This window comes from Nanorana parkeri, unplaced genomic scaffold, assembly GCF_000935625.1.
Source record: "Nanorana parkeri isolate BGI_ZX_2015 unplaced genomic scaffold, ASM93562v1 scaffold2218, whole genome shotgun sequence".
Taxonomy (NCBI): Eukaryota; Metazoa; Chordata; class Amphibia; order Anura; family Dicroglossidae; genus Nanorana; species Nanorana parkeri.
This window is the reverse complement of record NW_017308486.1, coordinates 141,762-148,059: the sequence shown is the minus strand read 5'-3', so window position 1 is coordinate 148,059 and position 6,298 is coordinate 141,762.

The window sequence follows — 6,298 nt, the reverse complement described above, 5'->3', positions numbered from 1 at the left end:
GTTAAATATCATGTCTGGGCGGTCCCCTTAAACCGACTGTGAAGTGGCGCATCTGTACAATGCATAGAACCTGCTGCAGCAAATAGTGACACTTATAAAGAAAAAAAAAGCGTGGGGTTTCCCCCAAAAGTCATACCAGACCCTTGATCTGAGCACAGGCCTGGCAGGGCAGCAAAGGGGGGGGACAAGCGAGCGCCCCCCCCCTCCGCCATACAAGGCCACATGCCCTGGCGAGTAAATAGACCACTGAACGCCTTGATAGTTCGTGTGTTCGCCGAACAACACACGATCAACACACGATCAACACACGAACTAGCGATGTTCGAGTCGAACTCTTGGTCGACTCGAACATCGAGCCCAACACTAGTCAGCAAAAGCATCCCGCCCCCTGGACACAGGGACCATGGGGAACAAAAGTAGCCCCCCTCCAGAAGGAAAGACAGTGTCAGCACCAATTCAGAGATGATTTGAGGATCTACAGCTGAGTGATACACAAATAAGATACGTTTTTGTTAATAGTTCGGGTTTTCAAGATTTAAATCGTGAGTTTAGTGTCACTTTAGGCTGTGTATACATGATTCAAATTTCATTAAAAAATGGTCATGTTTGGAACATTTGTCCTATTTTCTATAGTTAATAGGGTCAAATTGATACTCGTTTACAACAGTAGTAAGGAAAAAAGTGAAGGATGGATTTTTTTTTTCAATGTATGAAATTCTAACAGTGAATGTGCTTTTTATTCAGGAAACTCCTTTCATTCCACAACTGAATGTGAAAATCAAACAAAATTTCGCTGACATTCGTCAAGTCTCTGATGGCATCATCAAACGTTCTGACCAAATTTTTCATACCAAGCTTTGGGGTTTACGTACACTTTGAAGTGGATCTGTCCTTTAGCTATGTGTGACAAAGCAACAGGTTCACTTTAAGGCAGACCCCCACAGACGCAGATACTTCTCTTCTTATCACTCCCCCCCTGCTCCATTCATCCACCGGCAGTAAATAGAGAGCCCTCAGTAGGCAGCAGCTCCCAAAGGGCTATGGACTCCCATGTTGCAATGCTGATTGGCCCAGCTGTATCACATGGGTGAGTCACATGTTCCACCATATCTGGAAGTACTGGGTATTCCTTTCAGTGCTGAACCGAGCAGCCAGGGTGCAGTTGAAAGGGACATATATACTGCTGGGGAATGGGTGGTTAAAGCCAACCTGTTGCTGTGCCCTGAATGGGCAAAGAAAGTCATTGTCAATGCAAAACTGTGAAATGTGCTGTACACATTATGGAACAACATGTGAGGCTAAATCATCTAAGGCGCCAACTGTCTAAGAGCAGAATTCCCCTCACTTTAGAGAGATTTCCTCTCATTTCCTGTTGCCTCTCCAGGACAGGAAGTAAAGGGAAATCCACCAATGGGACAGAGGCAGCAAAAAAATAAACAAATAAAAAAATATAACATTGCACTACAAATACTGATAAATAAATAAAACATATATCAATAGTAGAGGTGCACCGAAATGGAAATTTTAAAACCGAAATAAAAAAAAATTGTCAGGCGAAACCGATACCGAAAAAAATTTTTATGTTAATTTTTTCACATTTGTAAATATTGAGCTAGCTGTCATTGCTAGCTCCCCACAATCGTTTTCTATTTATTTTTTTTCACTTTTTTCACTATTTTTCTGTTCTGCTCGGTCCCCCTGAGGGACCGAGCCGAATGCCGCCGAATAGACCGAATAGCAGCGAGTAAGGTGTGTGGGCACACTAAACTCTTCACTACACTAACCACTACAAATGCACAAGTTAGATGGACTTTAAGCCCTCATTCACACGAGTAACAGCCGGCCCATACAGATCCATGCTGCGTGCACGGCCGTATCAGGCCGCTCCTGGGAAGGACAGGTTCTGCGTGTGATTGTACGCAGCAGCCTGTTCTTCTATATGAGTGTACGCTGCTCTACGCTCACCCGAACTGCACGTCCGTGCGGGTGTCCGTACTTGTACGCAGACAGGATGGATCCGAGCAGGGACACCCGCACCAGCACGGACGTGCAGTTTGGGTGAGCGTACGGCGCCATACGGCAGCATACTCCCATAGAGAAGAACAGGCTGCTGAGTACAAATGACACGCAGCACCTGTCCTTCCCGGGAACGGCCTGATACGGCCGTGCACGCAGCATGGATCTGTACGCGCCGGCTGTTAGTCGTGTGAATGAGGGCTTAAAGTAACAAAAAATGCACCAAAAGCTGGGAACTTCAGTACGAATTATTAATAAAACAAAACATTTCCAATGGTATATTTAGCAGTTCAAAAGGGAACAAACACAAAAAGTTCATTGTTGGGGGATACACAATGGCTGAGTGGTTAGCATCTCTGCCTTGCAGCATTGGGGTCCTCAGTATGCATGTCCTCCCTGCGCTTGCATGGGTTTCCTCAGGTTTCACACTGCAAATGCATGCTGGAAGATTAATTGGCTCCTGTCTAAATTTGCTCTTGAACGGGAGATAAGTGACATTAGATTGTAAGCTTCTTGAGGGCAGGGACTGATGTAAGTGAATAGTATGTACAGCATTGCATAAATGATAAAATGACTTTGCTATATAAAGAACTGCAATGCAAATTAACCAAAAATGCATACAATTTAACATTGCACGCACAAGTATGTTAAACATATATCTGATGTTAGGTCTGCAATTTATGGACTAACGCGTGCTCTAGGAAATCTGTCAAGTGTAGGGACAACCCCAAGTAGAGCAAACAACTAAACTGTTGCAATAGTTGCAAGAGCAATTAGATATTTCTTGTTCATGGCAGTAGATTGAGATAAAAAGGCCTGTTTTATTATTATTATTTGTCTGTGTCATATTCATACATATATATATCTATATATATATCTATATCTATATATATAGATATAGATATATATATAGATATATATATACACACACACAGTATAAAAAAATCTTAAGATTTTCTTTTATACTGATTTCTTTCTTTTTTGTGGAGTGTATTTTCCCCTCTTTTCACACCCCAGCTCGCCCTCCACCGCCTGTTCTTTCACAGCTTCTCTCTCCCCTCGCCTTGTGTTTCATGTCAGATAACGCATGCAGCGAAGCATAAAAGTTAATTGAAGGATTTACAAGTTCTGCTTTTATTTGCTTCAAATCTGGGTTAGATCTGAACGTCTTAATAGGGTGTCTGTCTGTTTAGATCACTTCCCCTCATCCCCCCTGCCCTGACAGATCTAGGGGTGGCCTGGAAAACAGAGTCCTGTACAGCCCCGGGGGATAGTAGTAAGGCCCAAGACGCAAGACTTGCCCCTTCCCTTCTTGGTATCAAGTCCTGTCTGGACACCTACTTCCAGATGGGATCTCTTTCCAGCCTCCAATTTCTAGAAATTCTTGGATAGTTCTGGATTAAAGGTAATCTGTCATCTACAAACGGCACGTGGTAGCAGCAGCTCACTAATAAGGTAAAGTAATGTGTTTCACCATAGTTGTCACTGTCTAGGCCAAAGCTTTGTCCTAGTTTTGGACACATTGCGGAATGGTTTTAGCCTGTCAGAATTGTATTGCCTTTTCTGTGCCCATTGGGGAGATTTTCCCTCTTTTCCTGTGTGGTCACAATAATAACACAAAAAATACAATAGTGAAGATTGTGAACCTTTGTCAGGCTTTCATTGCTGCTTCTGGTGTCATTGCATGGTCATTGCACTTCTTGCATGGTCACCTGAACAGGAGGTAAGGTGTAATCTCCCCAAAAGCGGAAGTTATGTACAGCACCCTGCCATCCCCTCCCACCAGCCATAATCTGACTGCATTGCATAGAGAACCTATTGATAATGGAATACATATACCTGCAAGTCAAGCTACGCCCATGTACTAAGCACCCTCATTGGTTCCTTAATGTGATGGGAGGTTAACCTACAGTTCCGGAGCTACTGGTTGTTTCAAAATCTGTTTTTTGCAGATGGAATATTCTGCTTATGCATTTGTTCATCATGCATTCAGTTGTGCCGAGGATTGTAACAGGTTTACTGCACTCCATTAATATTATATATTATTAATTTTATTATTATGCAGGATTTATATGGCACCAGTCTGGGAGATGTTACAGTTACAATACAATTCAGTAGAATATGGTTAGGATGGCCCCGTCCGTTATATATTTTATAACAAAAAAAACAGTACTATTTAATAATAATAAACAAGTTATTAAGGGGGTTATTCACTTAGCTGCCTAAGGCAGCCGAGTGAATAACCCAGTCGAAGTGAAGTGAGCCAAACGCTGTTCGGCTATTCACTTCAGCCTTGTACAGCTTATTTCAGTCGTACGTCGGCTAAAATCAGCCGTACATCAGCTGCCTTTGGTCAGCCGAACATGCTCTCAGTCGAAGTGCAGAAGGAGTTCGACTCAGCCGATCCAACGCCTGGATCGGCTGGGCGGAAGCATCGGCAGCTCACTCGCTGCCGTTCACCGCCTATTATCATAGGAGCCGAACGGCAGTGAGTGAATAGCCAAATGCCGCCGAGATGCATTCAGCTCGGCTATTCTGCTAACTACCTCCGAGGTAGCAAGCAGCAGCATAGAAATAAAACGTAAACACATTTTTTTTTGTTAATGTTTAAAAATTATTTTAAAATTATTTCAATAAATTACATGGGCCTCTTCCCCACAAGCCCTGGGGCGTTGGTTGTGGGGGTTTATTCACACCGGGTTACCCCTTTAATAAAGGGCCACTCAGATGCAGCCCCCCCCCCTTGTGAATGAGTAAGGGGTACCCCTACCCATTCACTAAAGGGTTCAAATAAATTTAAATAAAAAGTCCAGACTTTTATTTTAAAAATCCTTTAATTGAAAAAAACACAACAAAGGTTTTTGACAAGTCCTTTATTGTTAAAAAAAAAATGGATCCACCGACTTAATCCTAAGGTCAATCACGATGTCCAATGTTGTCCACGACGATGACTCGACGAAATAAAAATAATAAATAAATAAATAATGTTTTTTTTAAAACACCGCACGCCGACCCGACCGCACACAACGAACTTACGCTGCATAATGAAGAATCTGACAGATTGCGGCAGAATATAAATGATTGGGCTGAGCTAGCAGTGGCATCACCGCTAGCTGCACCCAACTGTTTACTTTTGGCCGGCACCTGCCAGAGTCATCTAGCAGATCCCGGGCAAAAATAAAAAACAACTGGGCAGAGCCGGCCGTGATGCCCAGCTGTCATTTGCGTGCTTTCTCCAAGCTTCGCCTGTCACTACGGCTCAGCCAAGCTGAAGCATATGCGTTCAGCTCACTGAGCTCAGCATCCTTCGGCTGCTGCACGGCTATTGTGAATAGCCTTTACAGCAGCCCTTCGGTTCGACTGAACCGGAGGGCAGAGGTGGCCGAAACGAGCCGAAAGATCAGCCGAAGCTATGGCTGGATCCTTCGGCTCTTTTGTGAATAACCCCCTAAATGTATTTTTGAATGCAGCAAGCATGAGTACCCATATGTGTTTTCATGTTAGCTTCCTGTAACCTCCTGCACAGACAAGGGATCCTCACTCTGATACATTGGGGCTCGGTTGCTTTGCACAGTGTTGTCAGTCTAACACTGTGAACAGAAGGCTGCTCCTGTGTTGTCCAAAAGCAGGCTGAGGGGGAATCCTCAACTTTGCTTAATAAATTAACTGGAGGTCAGCTGCCTGGCTGTTCTGTCCAGCTGGGGGTCCCTCGGAAACACAGACCTGACATAATTAAAAATGGTTTGACAGAGCGAAACTTATTATATTCAGTTATGTTTTAGCAGCTTGCCCATAATTTATTTACAAATCACCATGTAATACAAAAATTCACTAAGGGTATGGCCATAATCAATGCCCAGATACAGAGCTGCCGACTCCAAGCAGATTAAATAAGTTTAAATACAGAAAGTTTTTTTCTTCTTTTTTTAAAGTGTTTTATTTATGGTTGTTTTTTTCACTACAGAAGAGAACTGAACAGATAAACTCAACAATAATATTCAACATTGAAGCAAACTTCTGTGTGGATTATTTATTTCATGCACTCCCACCCTCACACACTGGTCTCATCCTACTTCATCCCATAAAACTCATTTATATTAAAGAGGCTGGACTACAGTAATACACTTTTCACACCAATCACTACAAAGTCTTACTCAGGCTGGTTCCAGATATATACCAGGTTTGAATCTACTGTTAACCATGGCCACTAAATTTTAAAACCCTTTTTGAAGTTATTAAATATGCAAGCTGTCAGATGTTCCTTAAGTTCCTTCCTCAGGCA